The 22,773-nt window shown below is 35.1% G+C and overlaps 1 protein-coding gene across 1 annotated transcript in view; it reads left to right on the forward strand.

Moving 5' to 3' along the window:
* stai (stathmin) overlaps positions 1 to 22,773 on the forward strand; it is a 578,970-nt gene that overhangs the window by 113,421 nt on the left and 442,776 nt on the right. The window lies entirely within an intron of this gene.

The following is a 22,773-nucleotide window of genomic DNA, read 5'->3' on the forward strand; positions in this document are numbered from 1 at the left end:
ATGAACTATGGAGAAAATTATTATGAACTTTTTTTTGAAGAAAATCCATTATGGTGTTTTCCATGGAAAAAATTCATTCTGAACTTTTCTATACAAAAGTTCATTATGATCTTTTGTATTAAGAATTTCATTATAAACTTCCCTATTAAAAAAATCATTATGCATTTTTCTATTAAAAACTTTTCGATGGAAAAACTCTATGAACAAGTTTATTAAAAAGTTGTCTATGAAAACGTCAAATATGAGCTGCTCTTATGAAGTATTTCCTTTTAGAGAATATATGTCCGAATTTATGATAACAATTGTCTCTAAACTATTCTATTGGTTTTTAAAGTGTGAAATTTTGTTCCTCAGAAAAGAAAAATCTTCGTTCAGTGTAGTAGCAAAAAGGATTCAGTAAAAGCAGAATAAAATTATATAGTTTTGTTTACTTATTTCTGATTGTTAGTCGGGAGAAAATGTTATATATGTACCAGCTACCATTTCACGCCTCGTCAAGGTCAAATTGGGCTGAAGTGCTGCCCATCTCGTTTGGCATCGTACGACTTCTTTTTGTTTCCAAACTTAAAATTGCCAGTCAGAAATATCGTGAAAATGAAGACATCGATGCTATGGAGACAATGCTGACTAATACTGCATACTTTTTTGGCACATGTAGTTAAAAGCAAACAAGATTTTTTTTATTCTAAGGGCCAGTTTCTCAATGCCTTGTTATTATTTATCGTGTCGATAAAACAGCTGATCCCATACAAAAATTTTACTAACCGGAGGTCTATCCACCGGTTAAAATTAATCGGAGGATGAGAAACTGGCCATAACTGGGGCTATTTTAACCTCTTGATGTGTTACCATCGATTCGAATATTGCAATAATTGATCCGCTTAAAAATGTATTGACTTAATTAATTCCTATTTTCTTTTTTAATAAATTTTCAAATCTATCGACTTTTTTAAAGTTTTGTTTTCTTAATAATATATTTATTAACTTTTTTATTTCTTATTATTAGTGGGATACTAAACAATTTGTCCCTGAATTTATTTAATAAGATTTCTTAAAACAAATGTATAGCCTATTTTTAATCTGTTCAAATTTACTTTATAGTTTACATTATGGCAAAATAATTTTTTCAATCGGTTCATTTCAATCTAATTACGGAGAGTATAATTTTATAGCATACTTTCAGGTAAGACGGTTTGCAAACATTAAAGTTTGTAATTTTTAATATTTCATGAGAAGTTTATAACTCTGAAATGAAAATATAAATTTTGGACTCCAAATCTTTTAATGGCTTAAAGCAAATGTGGGTCCTTTGTTCCAAAAATCTTATTGTGGTTCAATGTGGTTCTAACAAATTTTTTGAGACTTGTTGAAGTTTGTTTTATATTTTTATATTTTTTATATTTAGTGGATGTAACGTGGTTTTCTTCGAGGTGGTGCGGTGGTAATGGTGTCGGGAGCACGGTGCGAAGCTTGGCTGGTGGCGACGGTGGCACGGTGTGGTGCGTCGGGCCGACGGTGTTCGTAAACGGGGATGACGATGATGTCGGTCCGACGGTGTTCGTAAACGGGGATGACGATAGTGGTGGTCTGGTGGTGCTCGTGCACGGAGATGACGATGACGGGGTTTCGTGTGCAGTGATGACGGTGGTATCGGGCCGACGGTGTTCGTGTGCGGAGGTGACGATTGAGTCGGGCCGATGGTGTTCGTGTGTGGATGTGACGATTGCATCTGGCCGATGATGTTCGTAAACGTAGATGTTGGTCTTGTCGGGCTGATGATGTTCGTGTGTGTATATGACGATTGTATCGGGCCGATGATGACGATAGTGTTCGTGCACGGAGATGATGCAATCATCATCTCCGTCGGCCCGATGATGTTCGTATACGAGGATGACGAAGGGGACGGCCGATGGAGCTCGTGTTGGTTTCTGTAACGAAAAGAGGGACAGGGAAAAGGATTCGGCTATTCTAGAACCTGATTGATGCGGACGAACCGCGTAAGCGAACGAATCGCGTAAGCAGACGAACCGCGTAAGCAGCCGAACTACGTAAGCGAACGAATCGAGTAAGCGGACGAACCGCGTAAGCAGACGAACTGCGTAAGCGAACGAATCGCACGAACCGCGTAAGCGAACGAATCGCGTAAGCGCACGAACCGCGTTGGCGAAATAATCGCGTAAGCGAACGAATCGCGTAAGCAGCCAAACCGCGTAAGCAGCCGAACTACGTAAGCGAACGAATCGAGTAAGCGTACGAACCGCGTAAGCAGACGAACTGCGTAAGCGAACGAATCGCACGAACCGCGTAAGCGAACGAATCACTTAAGCGCACGAACCGCGTTAGCGAAATAATCGCGTAAGCGAACGAATTGCGTAAGCAGCCGAACTGCGTAAGCGAACGAATTGCGTAAGCAGCCGAACTGCGTAAGCGAACGAATCGCATAAGCGAACGAACCGCGTTAAAGCCTTAGAGGGGGAGGAAAGGAATAGGAGAAGGTAGTGGAGAGTTCTAGTCTACTACAGGCTTTGCATGCGAACGAATCGCGTTAACTACAATAGGATGCGAACGAATCGCGTTAGGATGAATCGGTTGTTGTTTTCGGAAGTTCGGCAGCGGTCGTTGCCACTCGCTTTACTGTTCGTCAAGCCTCGGTTGATTCATGCCATTGTCCCGACAAACCGACACTCTTAAGTCGGCCAGGACACCAACCCAATGAGAATTACCAACGTGTAATGTCAAAAACGTTGGGTGATGAAAGTAGGTTTCTCTTTGATACCACTTGTACCACACGCAAGAAAATGACCACAGTTACAATGGGTACTGTGGCGCACAGCAACCAAGTGGGTACAGTGGTACGAAGGAAAAAAAGTGTAATAAATTAATTCAGTATAAGAAAAATATGTACGAGCAATTGGCTCGTTATATGGATTATTAAAAGATTGTTATCTTAAACAAAATTTCGAAAGGATTGATTTTGTTAACGTCCACTTAACTATAGAAAGACTATTTTCAAATTATGTTGTCTACCTTAAGGTAGCTGTATTACTAACATGTATAGCCTATTTTTAGGCATTTGAAAACGTAAACTTTGAATTTATCGTAAAGTAATGGAATATTTTTTTTAATATTATGCAATTACGGAAATATCATCAAAGGTTGTAAAATTTCATGATTCAATCACAAAATTCATTGATCCAATTAATTTTTTAATTGAAATGTCTTCAATCACAGAAATAGCATCAATTAAAAAATTAATTGATTGTTAATAAAAAATTTATTGATCCAATTAAACTTGATACTATTAATTTTTTTGTGATTGATTCTTCTTTCAATTAAAAAATTTGTTGAATCAATTAAATTTTTAATTGAATATTTTTTAAAAATCAATTAATTTTCTGTGTTCAAATATAAATTTCATGCCACAATCCCAGATCGTTTGGCAATTTTCACTAACGGCTAACTGAATAATTTTATTTAACCTCCGCTCGATTAGAGACAGCATATTTTCAAACTATGTTGCATATATTAAGGTAGCTGTATTGCTAACATGTGTAACCTATTTTTAGGCTTTTAAAATATTCAACGTAGTTTTTGTTGGCGGAATTCAAAGGCTATTCAACGTATTCATTTTCTTAAACTCCATACAATTAAAGAAACAATTTAAATATTTTATTACATAATTTCAGGTAGCACGGTTTACACCTTTTACAAATATCAAAGTTTGAACATATTTAAAATCTCACGGAATATTTTATGTTTCGATCATGCAAATATAACAGGTTGGCTGATAAGTCCTCGGTCTAACAAAGAAAAACACATTTTTTTGTCAAAATTCGTTTTTATTATTCAACATAGTTCCCTTCAAGAGCGATACAACGATTATAACGATCTACCAATTTTTTGATGCCATTTGGGTAGTACTCCTTCGGTTTTGCCTCAAAATAGGCCTCAGTTTCGGCGATCACCTCTTCATTGCAGCCCAATTTTTTCCCTGCGAGCATCCTTTTGAGGTCTGAGAAAGAGAAAAAGTCGCTGGGGCCAGATCTGGAGAATACGGTGGGTGGGGAAGCAATTCGAAGCCCAATTCATGAATTTTGCATCGTTCTCAATGACTTGTGGCACGGTGCGTTGTCTTGATGGAACAACACTTTTTTCTTCTTCATATGGGACCGTTTTGCCGCGATTTCGATCTTCAAACGCTCCCATAACGCCATATAATAGTCACTGTTGATGGTTTTTCCCTTCTCAAGATAATCGATAAAAATTATTCCATGCGCATCCCAAAAAAAAGAGGCCATTACTTTGCCAGTGGACTTTTGAGTCTTTCCACGCTTCGGACACGGTTCACCGGTCGCTGTCCACTCAGCCGACTGTCGATTGGACTCAGGAGTGTAGTGATGGAGCCATGTTTCATCCATTATCACATATCGACGGAAAAACTCTGGTGCATTACGAGTTAACAGCTGCAAACACCGATCAGAATCAGAATCAACACGTTGTTGTTTTTGGTCAAATGTGAACTCGCGCTGCACCCATTTTGCACAGAGCTTCCGCATATCCAAATATTGATGAATGACACGTTCCTTTGATATCTTTAAGGCCTCTGCTATCTCGATCAACTTCATTTTACGGTCATTCAAAATCATTTTGTGGATTTTTTTGATGTTTTCGTCGATAACTACCGCTTTCGGGCGTTCACTGCGTTCACCGTCCTGCGTGCTCATTTCACCACGCTTGAATTTCGCATACCAATCAATTATTGTTGATTTCCCTGGGGCAGAGTCCGGAAACTCATTATCAAGCCAAGTTTTTGCTTCCACCGTATGCATAATAATATGCATTTAATACTAGCGACGCCATCTATGTGTCAGACCGGGGACTTATCAGCACACCTGTTAAGTATTTTACAAATATCAAAGTTTCTAAATTTTATTTATGGTATGGCTCCATCGTAAAATTCTAATATAAATTCTAAATCGCTTAAGGCACAATCCTAAATCACTTAAGTCAAGTGTTTATTATTGACTCTGTCTTGGAAATTTCTGGCGACCAAAGTGAACGGATTATACTTTGGTTCACTTTTCCTAATTAAGATTTTACCTGGATGCTTAAAGGCTTCCACTTCGGTTGACATATTAACTTGCTTTAACCTCTGCCCAATTCTAGAAATATTATTTTTAAATTATGTTGCCTACATTAAGGCAGCTGTATTGTTAACATGTATAACCTATTTTTAGGCATTTAAAATTTCCTCTATAATTTTTTCGGCGGAATTAAAAGACTTAAACTTTTAATTTATCGTAAAATGAACTGCTCAAAGGTTTCAGTTTCTTAAGCTTTATCCAATTACACAAACATAATTTAGAAATTTATTGCATACTTTCAGGTAATACGGCTTACAGCTTTTACAAATATCAAAGTTTGAAAAATGTTAATATTTCACTGGATATTTTATATCTCTATCATAAAATTCAAATATATAATATCATGGCAAAATCCCAGATCGCTTAAGGCAAGTATTTATTATTGACTGTATAGGAAATTTTCACTTTGGCTGACAGAATAATTTTATTTAACCTCCGTTCAATTATGGAAAGTCTATTTTCAAATTATGTTGCCTACTTTAAGGTAGCTGTATTACTCATATGTATAGCCTATTTTTAGGCATTCACAATTTCCATTGTGATTTTTGTTGGCAGAATTGAAAGACTTAAACTTTTAATTTATCGTAAAATAAACTGTTCAATGGATTCATTTACCTCTCTGTTCAGTTACATAAATATAATTAAAAATTTTATTGCATACATTCAGGTAATACGGCTTACTTATTTTACAAATATCAAAGTTTGTAAATTTTAATGTTTCACGGCTCCATCATAAAATTCTAATATAAATTTCACGCCACAATCCCAAATTGCTTAAGGCAAGTGTTTATTATTGACTCTGTGAAATTTCTGCTGACGTAACCCGTTCACTTTTGCTAATTAAGATTAAGACAAAAATTCATCGTCTCATGGTGTTTCATCAATTAAAGCCCAATAAAGTTTCATCCCTTTGAATGAGGGTGGGGGCGGGGGCGGTAGAAGAAATTAACCTCAAAACCCAAAAGTGAAATTGCGATTGACCAAAATTCAAGTCATTCCAAATTATTTCACCATCCTCTATTTGAAGACCACAAGGTGTTTGTGTGTGAAAGTTCAACCTTGTAACCAATTTTTGCCAGCAATTGGAGATTAAATATAAATGCCAATACACAGCCGGCAACTTGCTGCCGCAGACACAATTTTGTGCGGAAATAATTTTAATACTCAAAACGTGATTTTTGGTGAATTTATGCGTTATTAATGATTCACTTTGAGCCATGCGGTGGTTTGTGGCACCACAAGCTTGTGTCATATTTGTGGCCCCAATATTGAACCTCTTCTCCATGATCTCTATTATGCAGAAATACGTTGTATTGCTCATAAATTTCGTTCCGGTCTGATTTTCCTCTACGTTCTGTGGCAAAAACTAATTTTGACCAGTTTTTGTTGTTTGTACCGAACACGAGGTCATAATTACCTGGTCTTTGGGGGCAATTCGCGTTGGCGTTAACACAAATGTTTGCTATGACTTTTTAATTGTTCATGCTCCCTTTAACAATTGTGGGTGGTTGGGTATGGCATTGCATGACGGTTGTGGCTATCAAAAACCCATTACCAGAGTATTGGAGTGTAATTTCAGCCAGTAATGGTAAATATTGATTTTGTTTTTGGTGGTCAATGTAATATCCATGGTAGTAATGATGTGACAATGACATTGAGACTTTGTGATTTTATTTTACAAAATTGCTCTGGTGTAATTGGCTAAAAATGATTATTCTGGGAAAATTTTTACAATAATTTCGTTACGAGATGATACACGTAACAAATGAAGTTTTTCTTTATTTTTTTTGGGAATAGTGTTGTAATTGTGCTACTTTAGTGGTAAATTTGCCACATTTTCAAGCGTTGAGACAGTGGTATAAATCTAGGTCCTGTATGCTGGAACGTGTCAGTTGTGGAATTGTAGGCCTGAAGGTCTCAGCTGGGCGAGCGACTGTCTCAATGTTAGAACTCTTGGCTCGATTGTCTCAGTGAGAATACCATGGGCTCGAGGATCGCAGTGGAGGGAGGAACTGTAGTTCCGACGGTTTCAGTGGGGGCCTGAACAGCTAAGCGATGGATTTTTAGGCCCGAAAGTACCCGTGGTGTGAATTTTACACCTCTTGGTGGAACTGAAGATCCGAAAGACTCAGCAAGGTAACTGCATGACCAATTGTGTCAGTGTCGGAACTGTAGGCTCGATGATCGCAGTGAGGATACAGAGGGCCAGAAGATCTCAGTAGAGGAACGATAGGCTTTGAGGTCTCAGTGGTAGAATTCTAGGCCCTGCAGGCTCAAACTTCTCAGTGGTGCAACTGATGAACCGAAAACTCAGAGGGGGAACTGCACGAGCGAATGTCTTATTGTTGAAACTCTCGGCTCGATGATCTCAGTTAGGATACAGTGGGCCCAAAGACCGAAGTGGAGGGAACTGTAGGCCTGAAGATTTCAGTGGTAGAAAGTCTCCTGCATGCTCGAACACCCCAGCGATGTAATTGTATGCCCGAAAGGGAGCCACCGTGGTGCAATGGTTAGCATGCCCGCCTTGCATACACAAGGTCGTGGGTTCGATTCCTGCTACGACCGAACACCAAAAAGTTTTTCAGCGGTGGATTATCCCACCTCAGTAATGCTGGTGACATTTCTGAGGGTTTCAAAGCTTCTCTAAGTGGTTTCACTAGAATGTGGAACGCCGTTCGGACTCGGCTATAAAAAGGAGGTCCCTTGTCATTGAGTTTAACATGGAATCGGGCAGCACTCAGTGATAAGAGAGAAGTTCACCACTGTGGTATCACAATGGACTGAATAGTCTAAGTGAGCCTGATACATCGGGCTGCCACATAACCTAACCTAACCTAACCTATGCCCGAAAGTCTTAATGGTTTAATTGTAGGTCCTGCATTCTCAAACGTCTCAGATGTAAAATTGTAGGCCCGAAGGTCCCAGCGGGGTAGCTACATGTCCGGTCAGTGTTGGTACTGCAGACTCGATGGGCTCTGTGAAGATACAGTGGGTCCGAAGATCTCAGTAGAGGAACTGTAGTCTCGAAGGTCATAGTGGAGATTAAATGTAGGCCTGAAGATCAGGGAGGAAGAATTTTAGGCCCTGCATATTCGAACGTGTCAGTTCTAGAACTGCAGAAAGATTTCACTGGTCGAATTTGAGGCCTGAAAGTCTCAGTGGTAAAATTGTAGATCCTGGATGCTCTAACATCGCAGTGGTAAGACTGTTGATCCAATAGTTTCACAAGGAGAACTGTAGGCCCGTTTGTGTGAGTGGTGGAAGTACAGGTTCGATGGTCTCAGTGAGAATACCCGAAGATCTAAGTGATAGAGTTTTAGGCCTAAAAGTCTTAGTGGTAGAATTGTGGGCCCTGTACGATCGAACATTCGTGGAATTGTAAGTCCTTCATGCTCAACCGTCTCAGTGGTGGAACTGAAGGTCCAAAGTCTCAGATGGTGAGCTGCACGAGCGACGGTCGCAGTGTTGGAACTCTAGGCTCTATAGCCTCAGTGAGGATACCATGGGCCCGAAAATCTAAGTAGAGGGAACTGTAGGCCTGAAAATTTCAGTGGTAGAATTTTACGCCCGAAAGTCTCATTGGTAGAATTGTAGGTCCTGCATGCTCTAACATCTCAGTGGTAGAACTGTTGACCCTAAGGTTTCAGAAGGAGAACTACAGGTCCGTTTGTGGGAATGCTCTCAGTGTGGATACCCAAAGATCTCAGTGTTAGAGTTTTAGGTCGGGAGGTCTTAATGATAGAATTGTAGGTCCTGCATGCTCAACCGTCTCAGCGGCAGACTTGGAGGCCCGAAGGTCCCAGCAGGGGGTTATATATCCGACTGCATCATTGTTGGTACTGTAGAGGTAAGAGTGCCCGAAGATATAAGCAGAGTAACGGTAGGCTTAAAGGTGTCAGTGGTAGAATTGTAGGTCCTGTCGCAGTGTTGGAACTCTAGCCTCGATAAGATCAGTGAGGATACCGGTCTGAAGATCGAAGTGGAGGGAGCGGTAGGCCCCAATGTGTCAGCGGGAGGGCTGCAGGTCTGCCTATCAGTTTTAGTACTCGTTGGTTGCTATGAGGAAGCCACCGTGGTGCAATGGTTAGCATGCCCGCCTTGCATACACAAGGTCATGGGTTCGATTCCTGCTTCGACCGAACACCAAAAAAGTTTTCCAGCGGTGGATTATCCCACCTCAGTAATCCTGGTGACATTTCTGAGGTTTTCAAAGCTTCTCTAAGTGGTTCCACTGCAAGGTGGAACGCCGTACGGACTCGGTATCACAATCACTGAATAGTCTAAGTGAGTCTGATACATCGGGCTGCCACCTAACCTAACCTAACCTGCTATGAGGAAACCTGTTGTCCGAAGATCTCAGTAGTCGGAAATATAGGTCTGACTATCACAGTGGTAGAACTATAGGCCCTGCATGCTCAAACATCTCAGTTCTACAACTGTATACCTGAAGATCACAGTGGGGTGCAGTATGTTCTCAGTTTTAGGACTTCGTGGTGAGCAAGGGAGCCACCGTGGTGTAATGGTTATCATGCCCGCCTTGCATATAAAGGATCGTGGATTCAATCCCTGTTTCGACCAAAACACCAACAATTTTGCAGCGGTAATCCACCTCTCATTAATACTGGTGACATATCTGAGTGTTTCAAAGCTTCGCTAAGTGGTAGAACGGCGCTTCACATTGCAGTGAAACGCTGTTCGGACTCGGCTATAGAAAGGTGGTCCCTTATCATTGAGAAATTCTCCACTGTGGTATCACAATGGACTGACTAGTCTAACTGAACCAGAAATATTGGAAGAACTATATTAAAGGCCCTCCATACTCGGACGTGTGAGTGTTGGAATTCTAGACCCTAAAGTCTCGGCAGAGAAGCTCCATGTCCGACAGTCTCAGTACTGTAAGCTCGATAATCTCAGTGGCAATTTCCTGTGACCGAGGTCTCTGTAGGGGATCTATAGGCTTGAAGGTCTCAGTAGGGGAATCTGTAAGCCTGAACATCTTATTGCTAGAAATGTAGGGCCGAAAGTCTCAATGGTGAAATAATAGCTCTGTATGTTCGAATGTCACAGTCTTGGAACTGTGTGTAGTCTCATATAGGATACCGTGGGTACGAACTAGAGGTGTGCACGTGAGTAATATTTTACTCACGCTCACGCACACTCACGACTGAAAAATCATACTCACGCACACTCACGCACGATATTTTTTGGTAGGACTCACGCTCACGCACACTCACGAAAAGAAAATTTGTACTCATGCACACTCACGCACGAAAAGTCGTGACTCACGAAAAATACCGTGACTCACGAAAAATATCGTGACTCACGAATAATTTTATGATTAATTTACCTTACCGAAGTGTCTGAAAACATGAGCATTATTAAAATGGAGAGTGTTATTAAACTCTTAACATCCCAGGTGTCACTAAAATTGTAATTGAATGTAACTCTTAAGCGTTTTATGTTGGTGAGCAGGAATATTTTCGTGAGTGTAATTCGTTACTCACGCACACTCACGAAGATATTATTTTCGTGATTCACGCTCACGCACGACATTTTGGTTTGTTAATCACACTCACGCACACTCACGCTGTTGTCATGAGCGTGAATCACGATTCACGCACGAATCACGAAAATTTTCGTGAGTCACGACAATTTCGTGTCACGTGCACACCTCTAGTACGAACATCTCAATAGAGGATGTGTAGGCTCGAAAGTCTCAGAGGTATGAAGTGAACAGATGGGATACCGAGTAGAACAATAGATGAACTGTAGTCTCGGAGGTCGCGGTGGGGGAAGTGTAGGCTTAAGGTATCTGTTGTAGAATATTAGGTTTCAGCAACTGTAAGCTCGATAATCTCAGTGGGGATATCGTATGGCCGAAGATCTCTGTAGGGGATCTATAGGCTCGAAGGTCTCAGTAGGGGAATCTGTAAGCCTGAAGATTTTAATGGCAGAAATTTAGGGCCAAAGTCTCAGTGGTGGCTCTCTGTCTCAGTGTTGGAACTGTGGACTTGATAGTCTCATACAGGATACCTTGGGCACGAACATCTCAAAAGAGAAAGTGTAGACTGGAAAGTCTCAGAAGGGAAAACTGAACAGATACCGGATACCGAGTAGAACAGTAGATGAACTGTAGGCTCGAATGTCGTAGTGGGGAAAGTGTAGAATTATAGACCATGCATGGTCGGATGGCTTACTGGTGCAATTGTAAGCCAGATGGTCTCAGCTGGGGAACTGCATGTCCGACTGTCTTATTGTTGAAACTGTAGGCTCGATGATCTCAGTGAGGATACCGTGGGTCTGAAGGTCGAAGTGGAGGAACCGATGGCTTGAAAGTCTCGTTGGGGAGAATGTAAGCCTGATTATCTGAGATACAGAATTTTAGGCCCGAAAGTCTCAGTGGTAGAAATGTATGCTAAATGCTGTAAGTCCAAAGGTATCAGTAGTGGAATTGTAGACTCAAAAGTCGCATTAGAGAACTTGTAGGACCAAAGCTCTCATTGCAGCTATATATTTCGTTTCGGAAGCAAATATCTAGTACGTTAGAAAACCGAGCTGCAAGAAGAACGATGTGCACCAAAGTGCAAAATTATTGCTTGTATATCTTCACCCAGTCTCTTTTTCATTTGTTTCGTTGGAAACGTTACCTTTGAAAATAGCTAGATATAGACGTTGTTGTTTAGGAAGGAGCCATGATACCGAGAATACATCGGGGAGACAGAGTTCGTAAAATAAGCAAATAAAGTTAAAAACGGCAATTGACATTAACTCGCACAACAAGCTGCCTCATGCCGACATGAGACGTAGAAGTTCCTACTCCTCTTTTTCACCCGACTTAACCTAATCAGTAGAGAGAAGACCTTCTTCAAATTAAACATAAATTCTCTTGGTACATAATAAAGAAATTCGACTTTTGATTGAGTCATCGGAATCTTATGGTATCTATAATTGGTAATACTACTTCTTCGTCATCATTTGTAGTATCTTCTACACCGAAAGAATTCTCTTCGTTAATTTTACGAAGAATTCTTCATTAACTATTCTCCCTGAATTCTTCATTAAAATAACGAAATTTTCATTCATTTTCGTAAATTTTACGAAGAACATTTTACGAATATACGAAACTTCTACGAAACATTCTACATTAACTTTTCTTCGTAAAAAGTTCGTACTTTTAACGAAACTTTCTTCACATTTCATGAATTTTGTGAAGAAGTTTTTACGAATATTTTACGAAACATTCTGCGTTAAAATTTCTTCATAAAGAGTACGAAACATTTTCTTTGAAATAACGAAGAAGTTTCATTGAAGTTGTAAAATTTCCGTTCGCGGCATTAAATTGTCTTTTATAATGTGCTTGAGTGTATTCCTTTATTCTATTTTTTTTATGCAAGTCTATGCTACTTCTCATTTGGGTGATAGCGCGCTATGAATAAAAGTGAAGCAATAAAACTAAAAATTATTCAAAAACTTAAGATGTAAAGTAGTGATGTCATTTTTCACACTTGCAACTACAACCAAATGCACTTTCGACTATAAATTTTTTTTTCTAAAAGTTCGAACATTTTTTAGAAAAATGTACGAAAGTTTTTCATAAAAAGTACGAACATTTTTCATAAAAACTACGAAAATTTTTCATAAAAAGTACGAAACATTTTCATAAAAAGAACGAAATTGTTTCATAAAAAGTACGAAGATTTTTCATAAAAAGTACGAAGATTCTTCATAAAAAGTACGAATTTTTTTCTTACAAACTACGAAAATTTTGGAAGAACTTTTCTTCGTAAAAAGTACGAAATATTTCGTACTTTTAATGAAAAGTTTCTTTGGTTGTAAAACAATGACAAATTTCGTACTTTTAACGAAATTTTTCGTTCATTTTACGAAGAAAATTCTTTCGGTGTATACCATGACTCTAGTAGGTGGGAATTATAACGTTCGCCTGACATATCGGCAAACTAGGCTATAAGCCATCTCCTCCACTATTGCTAACTTAGCAATATTGAGAGAATTTACTTTAGTTCTTCAACATTCTGTGAACAACAATTCCAACATTTGAGTGGGATAACTACACAATGCAACTATACTTTCAACAGCAGTTATATTCCACAGCGAAAATAGTTAAACTAAAATGAAATGCAATTCGAAGGCGGTGCGGAAAAATGCTCAACATGAAAAAAAAACCAGCTGTTGAAGCACATTCAGTACATAATGGAAATTCTCGAGTGGAGAATACATACCCATCGTTAGGTTTCCTTCTTGATGGGCGCTAAACTCATAGTATGACTGTCATATACAGAAATGCCACTACCGTGTTAGTACTGCAGCATAAAACGTCATTGTCATCGTTCCTACTCCAATTGCAAGTTCTCTGCAATACTTTTGGGTGTTGCACCATAATTGTGCTGTCGGCCTGTCTGTCCAATTTCATCCTCTATACACACATTGGGAGTTGGTAGTGTAGCAGAAGCAGCAGCGGCAGTGCCTGAAAATGGCAGGAAACTTAGTGTTGCTAACTTCTGGTAGTGTGATAGTTACCAAAGTTGAGTGGGTGTCGGTGTGAGTGTTTATGTCCAAGCAACCAGTTGGAAAATTCGCAAGGCCTTATTGGATCAGTTTTGTCAATCTTAATATTTTTTTTATAGAACATTTTGTCAAAATTTTATTTCTATAGAAAATTTTGTCAAAATTTTATTTCTATAGAAAATTTTCTCAAAATTTTATTTCTATAGAAAACTATCGTAACCCGGCCCGCTTCGCTGTGCCTCCCGAGGCATATTTTCGTGAACTTAGTCAACCATATCCTTCGATCTGAAAACAAATTCGAAACATTTTGAACTTTTTTTAAGACTAGAGTCGGGGGAAGTGTGGCACAAAAACTGAAGTACTGATTTATCACTGCATGGTTTCCACACACGTGTCCCATACATTTCAAAAAAATCGGGCTACTTGCTTTTTCGTTTCTATATTAATATTTTTTAAAGTGTTGGACACGGAGAACATAACTTTCTCAGTGTTGGACACGGAGAACATAACTTTCTCAGTGTTGGACACGCAAAACATGACTTTCAACGTTGCCTGTCAACTTCATGTAAATTTAAGTTTTTTACTTAAAAAAGTCTGGCAGAAGCCTGTGGAAAAATCATAAAATTATGTACTGACTTCCCATTTATCGACATTCCTCTACTTTTTATTTCCAAAAAATCGGGCAAAAGGGAATCCCCCTCCTTCGCTCTTCCCCGACCAGATATTGTAAATTCACGTACCCTATATTCATTTCACAAACTACCAAACTTCACTATTCCCCTTCCCTAACCAGACATCGAAAAATCATGTACCCTGTATAACTTTATTCATCTTCTCCCAATTTCAAGTACATCGGAGAAGGTTAGATTTTGCTCTATTTTTTGTAAAGAGACGTCACTTTCTCTTCAAATTCCAAGGAATTCTGTAAACTTTCCTTCAAGTTTTATAGTGTGGCAAGGAGAAGGTTCCCGTCCAAATACCCAAAAATCAAGTACACCATATTGATTTCATAACCTTCCCCTACGGCCTTTGTAAATATCAAGTAAACTTGAGAATTCTGGAAGAGGTCTCCCACCCCGTCGCAATATTGAAAAATGATATAGCGTATATTGTGTAGACGTCCCAGAAAATTTCAAGCAATTTATAAGCCCAATTTTTAAACAGCAAGGCAAGGGGAGGCCCCTCTTTCGTTCCGAATATCACAAAATCAGATATCTATTATAATAATATAACCTATCCCACATCCTCTTTCAAGTAAATTTGAAAAGTTTAATTGTTTCACGGTATGTACTTGAGAAGCAATGAGGTCTCCCTGTGCCCTTTTATTTTCCCCGACCAAATATTAAAAAATTATACACATCATATAAATTTCATAATCTCCTCCAAGTTCTCCGTAAAATTTCAGTAAGTTTTTTTACTGTACTTTAAAAAAAAAGTCGGACAAAGGGGAGGGCCCCCTCCTCGACCAAATATCGAAAAATAAAGTAGCTGACGCCCCCTTCCCGGAAAATTTCAAACAAATCGGATAATTTTGTTCCAATTTTCAAAAAGTCGGGCAAGGGGGAGGTCCCTCTTCCCGTCCTAATATTAAAAAATCGGGTATCCTATAATAAATTCATAACCTCACGGCGTGCTCTCTGTAAATATCAAGTAAATCAGAGAATTTTTGCTATTTTAATTTACTTTAAACAAAAGTCGTATACAGGGTTGGTCCACCTCCGCGACCAAATATCGAAAAATAAAGTAGCGGGTCTTTGTCAAGACATCACCCCTAACCTTCCTTGGAAATTTCACCCAAGGGAGATGCCCCCTCCCCCACCAGATATAAAAGAATGAGGTACCCTATTTTTACCACATGATTACCCTCTACGTTCTCCGAACATGTTTCATGTGAAAAAAATTAATTATTTTATAACAAAAGGAACTGCGATGAATTCAAATTATACATTTTTGTAATGTGTAAAAAAATATTCCCTCTTTTCCGTTGAAACTTTTCTTGAATTTTCTTTGCTATAAAACCTCACAGAGTCCGAGACCTTTCCAACGAATGCTAAACTGTGGAAATCGGTTCGTGCGTTATTGCTTCAGGAAGGAAAATCCGACTCATTTTTATATAGTAGATTTTGTCAAAATTTTATTTATATACAAAATTTTGTCAACATTTTATTGCTATAGAAAATTTGTTCAAAATTTTATTTCTATAGAAAATTTTGTCAAAATTTTATTTCTATAGAAAATTTTGTCAAAATTTTATTTCTATAGAAAATTTTGTCAAAATTTTATTTCTATAGAAAATTTTGTCAAAATTTTATTTCTATAGAAAATTTTGTCAAAATTTTATTTCTATAGAAAATTTTGTCAAAATTTTATTTCTACAAAAAATTTTGTCAAAATTCTATTTCTAAAGAAAATTTTGTCAAAATTTTATTTCTATAGAAAATTTTGTCAATATTTTATTTCTATAAAAAATTTTGTCAAAATTTTATTTCCATAGAAAATTTTGTCAACGTTTTATTTCTATAGAAAATTTTGTCAAAATTCTATTTCTATAGAAAATTTTGTCAAAATTTTATTTCTAAAGAAAATTTTGTCAAAATTTTATTTCTATAGAAAATTTTGTCAAAATTTTATTCCTATAGAAAATTTTGTCAAATTTTATTAATTCTATAGAAAATTTTGTCAACGTTTTATTTCTATAGCAAATTTTGTCAAAATTCTATTTCTATAGAAAATTTTGTCAAAATTTTATTTCTATAGAAAATTTTGTCAAAATTTTATTTCTATAGAAAATTTTGTCAAAATTTTATTTCTATTGAAAATTTTGTCAAATTTTTTTAATTCTATAGAAAATTTTGTCAAAATTTAATTTCTATAGAAAATTTTGTCAAAATTTTATTTCTATAGAAAATTTTGTCAAAATTTGATTTCTATAGAAAATTTTGTCAAAATTTGATTTCTATAGAAAATTTTGTCAAAATTTTATTTCTATAGAAAATTTTGTCAAAAATTTATTTCTATAGAAAATTTTGTCAAAATTTTATTTCTATAGAAAATTTTGTCAAAATTTTATTTCTATAGAATATTTTGTCAAAATTCTATTTCTATAGAAAATTTTGTCAACATTTTATTTCTATAATACATTTTGTCAAAATTTTATTTCTATAGAAAATTTTGTCAAATTTTTTAATTCTATAGAAAATTTTGTCAAAATTTTATTTCTATAGAAAAATTTGTCAAAATTTTATTCTATAGAAAATTTTGTCAAAATTTTATTTCTATAGAAAATTTTGTCAAAATTTTAATTGTTAGAAAATTTTGTCAAAATTTTATTTCTATAGAAAATTTTGTCAAATTTTTTAATTCTATAGAAAATTTTGTCAATTTCTATTTCTATTGAAAATTTTGTCAAAATTTTAATTGTTAGAAAATTTGATCCTTTATTTGCTATTTCCTATTGAATTCCAGCTATAAGGCCTCGACAAACACCACTTTCCCCTACTAGTTATTCGTACTCATAGTGCCTTTGCACTTGGACAAAATGAGTTTATTGAACCGGAAATGCAACAAAACTACAAGAACTTGGAAGAGCCATAGTAACGCCATGGCTAACAAACAGCAAACCTATCAACCTACTACGACAACGATGAGTCTGAACAACTACATTATAATAATGATAATATGTAATTCCAAGTATTTGCAAACAAATTGAAAGGAGGAAATAAATATAAAATGGAAAAGAGCGATAAAAAGTTTTTCCCGAGATATGTTCAAAGTAAAGCATTAAAGGTTTTTAAGATTTAAATTTTTACTCAGAGAAGTAAAATGGTACATACACCACTAAGTGACAATTTAAATTCATTGGAGCAAATAAAATCTTTTTGACATTTTTATCAAATCACTCACGCGACAAAAATTTCACTTTTGACAAAAATTTCTATAGAAATGAAATTCTATATGAAATGAAATTTTGACAATCTTTCCTATTAAAATGAAAAAAATTTCCTGTAGAAATGAAGTTTTGATAAAAATTTCTATAGAAATGAAATTTTAACAAAATTTCCTATAGAAATGAAATTTTAACAAAATTTCCTAAAGAAAAGAAATTTTGACAAAATTTCCTATAGAAATGAAATTTTGACAAAATTTCCTAAAGACCCGAAATTTTGATAAAATGTCCTATAGAAATGAAATTTTGACAAAATTTCTTATAAAAATGGAATTTTGACAAAATTTCCTATAGAAATGGAATTTTGACAAAATTTCCTATAGAAATGAAATTTTGCCAAATTTTCTATAGAAATTAAATTTTGACAAAATTTTCTATAGGAATAAAATATTGACAAAATTTTCTCTAGAAAAAAAATTTTGCAAAATTTTCAATAGAAATAAACTTCTGACAAAATTTTCTATAGAAATAAAATTTTGACGAATTTTCTTACAGAAATGAAATTCTAACAACATGTCTTAACAGGTTGGCTGATAAGTCCCCGGTCTGACATATAGATGACGTCGCTAGTATTAAATGCATATTATTTTTATATAGTACTAACTTTCAAATGATTCGTGTCAAAATTTGACGTCTGTAAGTCAAGTAGTTTGTGAGATAGAGCGTCTTTTTTGAAGCAACTTTTGTTATTGTGAAAAAAATGGAAAAAAAGGAATTTCGTGTTTTGATAAAATACTGTTTTCTGAAGGAAAAAAAAATACGGTGGAAGCAAACACTTCCAAACACTTTCCGGTCTCTGCCCCAGGGAAATCAACAATAATTGATTGGTATGCAAAATTCAAGCATGGTGAAATGAGCACGGGGGACGGTGAACGCCCGAAAGACGGTAACCACCTCTTTCGGGCGTCCACTGCGTTCACCGTTCACGAAAACATCAAAAAATCTACAAAATGATTTTGAATGGCCGTAGAATGATGTTGATCGTGATAGCAGAGGCCTTAAAGATATCAAAGGAACGTATTGGTCATATCATTCATCAATATTTGGATATGCGGAAGCTCTGTGCAAAATGGGTGCCGCGCGAGATCACATTTGACCAAAAACAACAACGAGTTAATGATTCTGAGCGGTGTTTGCAGCTGTTAACTCGTAAAACACCAGAGTTTTTCCGTCGATATGTGACAATAGATGAAACATGGCTCCATCACTACACTCCTGAGTCCAATCGGCAGTCGGCTGAGTGGACAGCGACCGGTGAACCGTCTCCGAAGCGTGGAAAGACTCAAAAGTCCGCTGGGAAAGTAATGGCCTCTGTTTTTTGGGATGCGCATGGAATAATTTTTATCGATTATCTCGAGAAGGGAAAAACCATCAACAGTGACTATTATATGGTGTTATTGGAGCGTTTGAAGGTCGAAATCGCGGCAAAACGGTCCCATATGAAGAAGAAAAAAATGTTGTTCCACCAAGACAACGCACCGTGCCACAAGTCATTGAGAACGATGGCAAAAATTCATGAATTGGGCTTCGAATTGCTTCCCCACCCACCGTATTCTCCAGATTTGGCCCCCAGCGACTGTTTCTTGTTCTTGCAGGGAAAAAATTTGGCTGCAATGAAGAGGCGATCGCCGAAACTGAGGCCTATTTTGAGGTAAAACCGAAGAGTACTACCAAAATGGTGTCAAAAAATTGGAAGGTCGTTATAATCGTTGTAACGCTCTTGAAGGGAACTATGTTGAATAATAAAAACGAATTTTTACAAAAAAATGTGTTTTTCTTTGTTAGACCGGGGACTTATCAGCCAACCTGTTATAAAAATGAAATTTTGACAAAATTCCCTATAGAAATGAAAATGTGAGAAAATTTCCTATAGAAATGAAATTTTAGAAATGAAAGTTTGACAAAATGAAATTATAGAAATGAAACTTTGACAAAATTTCCTATAGAAATGAAATTTTAACAAAATTTCCTATAGAAATGAATTTTTGACAAAATTTCCTATAGAAATGAAATTTTGACGAAATGTCCTATAGAAATGAAATTTCGACAAAATTTCCTATAGAAATGAAATTTTGACAAAATTTCCGATAGAAATGAAATTTTGAGAAAATTTCCTATAGTAATGAAAATGTGAGAAAATTTCCTATAGAAATGAAACTTTGAGAAAATTTCATATGGAAATGAAATTTTGACAAAATTTCCTACAGAAATTAAATTTTGACAAAATTTCCTGTAAAAATGAAATGTTGACAAATTTCCTGTAAAAATGAAATTTTGACAACATTTTCGAGAGAAATAACATTTTGACAAAATTTCCTATAGTAATGAAAATGTGAGAAAGTTTCCTATGAAAATGAAACTGTGACAAAATTTCCTATAAAAATGAAATTTTAAATTTTTGAAATGAAATTTTGACAAAATTTCCTATAGAAATAAAATTTTGAGAAAATTTTCGATAGAAATGAAATTTTGACAAAATTTCCTATAGAAATGAAATTTTGACAAAATTTTGACAAAATTTCCTATAGAAATGAAATTTTGAGAAAATTTCTTATAGTAATGAAAATGTGAGAAAATTTCCTACAGAAATGAAACTTTGACAAAATTTCCTATAGAAATGAAATTTTGACAAAATTTCCTATAGAAATGAAATTTTGAGAAAATTTCCTATAGAAATGAAATTTTGAGAAAATTTCCTATAGTAATGAAAATGTGAGAAAATTTCCTATAGAAATGAAACTTTGAGAAAATTTCATATAGAAATGAAATTTTGACAAAATTTTCCTATAGAAATGAAATTTTGACAAAATTTCCTGTAAAAATGAAATTTTGACAAATTTCCTGTAAAAATGAAATTTTGACAACATTTTCGAGAGAAATAACATTTTGACAAAATTTCCTATAGTAATGAAAATGTGAGAGAGTTTCCTATGAAAATGAAACTGTGACGAAATTTCCTATAAATATGAAATTTTAAATTTTTGAAATGAAATTTTGACAAAATTTCCTATAGAAATGAAATTTTGAGAAAATTTTCGATAGAAATGAAATTTTGAGAAAATTTCCTATAGAAATGAAACTTTGAGAAAATTTCCTATAGAAATTAAATTTTGACAAAATTTCCTATAGAAATTAAATTTTGACAAAATTTCCTATAGAAATGAAATTTTGACAAAATTCCTTATAGAAATGAAATTTTGAAAAAAATTTCCATGGAAATCAAATTTTGACAAAATTTTTTATAGAAATAAAAATTTAAATTTTGAAAAATATTACTGATGAAACTTTCTAAACACAACCGAAAAGGGAAAAAAGTTAATCCAGGCATGACATTTGTATGTAAACCAGGGTGATATTTAAACCTTTATTTGCCAGCCAAAAGTAATGTAAACACGATATTACTCTTGAAATCAGTATAAAAACAGTTTTTTTTTTTATTTTTGGAAAAATATATTCATTATCATTAATGCTGAGAATACAATCATAATAATCTTAAATTATATCCTTAAGCTTAATATCATATTCGAAATCAGTCTATTTGGCCTTATTTTTGTAAGCATTGCTTTGTTCACTCTACAATCCCTGAAATTCTTCTTTTGCCCAATTTTAAAGCCTCCAAGTCTTGGAAAACCTTTTAAGCTAACGACAAGTACAGAACAAATTTGGGAATGTTAGAAAAAAGGGAAATATAAAAAATGTGGAATAGTCAGAAATAAATTCTCCCAACATGGATGGAAAGGAGGAAAAGATTTTTTTGTGAAGGGCAAATTGAAGTGGTAGATTCTGAGGGCTTAAGGGCTTTTAATTGTTGTTTAACCGATGCAAATGAGCTTTAAAATACAATGAAAACGCAGAGTATTACAGAATCGAGCTGTTGATGGTGAGTAGACTATGTGAGAAATAACATCTTGTATGTGCTCCCTCATACTGGTTTAAGTCTCAGCCACCGGAAACAGAAGCTAGCCCATTTGCAAATGTCCAATAGAAACCAAAAGCAAAGCAACTGGAACGAGGAGTGTCAAATATTTTGGTTGTCTTTCGACAAATATTTATTTTGCACCACGAATCTCTGGTTGCTGTTGTTTGCATCGAAGAGAAGACATTAATTACTCATTAAAATTCAAAACAAGAAATTTGTAGGAATTTTTTACAAAGACTTTTTAATTGAAATATATACGAACATTTTGAAAGTAACGCTTGGATTGTTTTTATTATGCGTATGAATTAATTTTTTTAAATGCCATAACATTTCTATCTAAAACGATGGGAGGGGAAAATAATTGAAATTGAATGGGTATGATCCGAATAGTACAAACTAGATAATTTTCTTCTTTATTGTTTTGGACCTGAAAATATACAAATTTGTGCAGTTATATTTCCTAGGCAATTCTGCACTGTCCCTAATGTGCAATTGTTACAGGAATACGCCGCAACATTGTAGAATCATTACACAATTTATTCTTTCAGTATAACGATTTGGTGAAGTTATTTAAAGTTGCAATAGACCAAATGTCGATAATCACAAACTTTATTTCTATAGAAAATTTTGTCAAAATTTTATTTCTATAGGAAATTGTATCAAAATTTCATTTCTATAGAAAATTTTGCCAAAATTTCATTTCTATAGGAAATTTTGTCAAAATTTCATTTCTATAGGAAATTTTGTCAAAATTTCATTTCTATAGGAAATTTTGTCAAAATTTCATTTCTATAGGAAATTTTGTCAAAATTTCATTTCTATAGGAAATTTTGTCAAAATTTCATTTCTATAGAAAATTTTGTCAAAATTACATTTCTATAGGAAATTTTGTCAAAATTACATTTCTATAGGAAATTTTGTCAAAATCTCATTTCTATAGGAAATTTTGTCAAAATTGTATTTCTATAGAAAATTTTGTCAAAATTTTTCTATAGAAAATTTTGTCAAAATTTCATTTCTATAGGAAATTTTGTCAAAATTTCATTTCTATAGGAAATTTTGTCAAAATTGTATTTCTATAGAAAATTTTGTCAAAATTTTTCTATAGAAAATTTTGTCAAAATTTCATTTCTATTGGAAATTTTGTCAAAATTGCATTTCTATAGGAAATTTTGTCAAAATTTCATTTCTATATGAAATTTTGTCAAAATTTCATTTCTATAGGAAATTTTGTCAAA

Source organism: Haematobia irritans, chromosome 2 (assembly GCF_050003625.1).
Source record: "Haematobia irritans isolate KBUSLIRL chromosome 2, ASM5000362v1, whole genome shotgun sequence".
Classification (NCBI taxonomy): Eukaryota; Metazoa; Arthropoda; class Insecta; order Diptera; family Muscidae; genus Haematobia; species Haematobia irritans.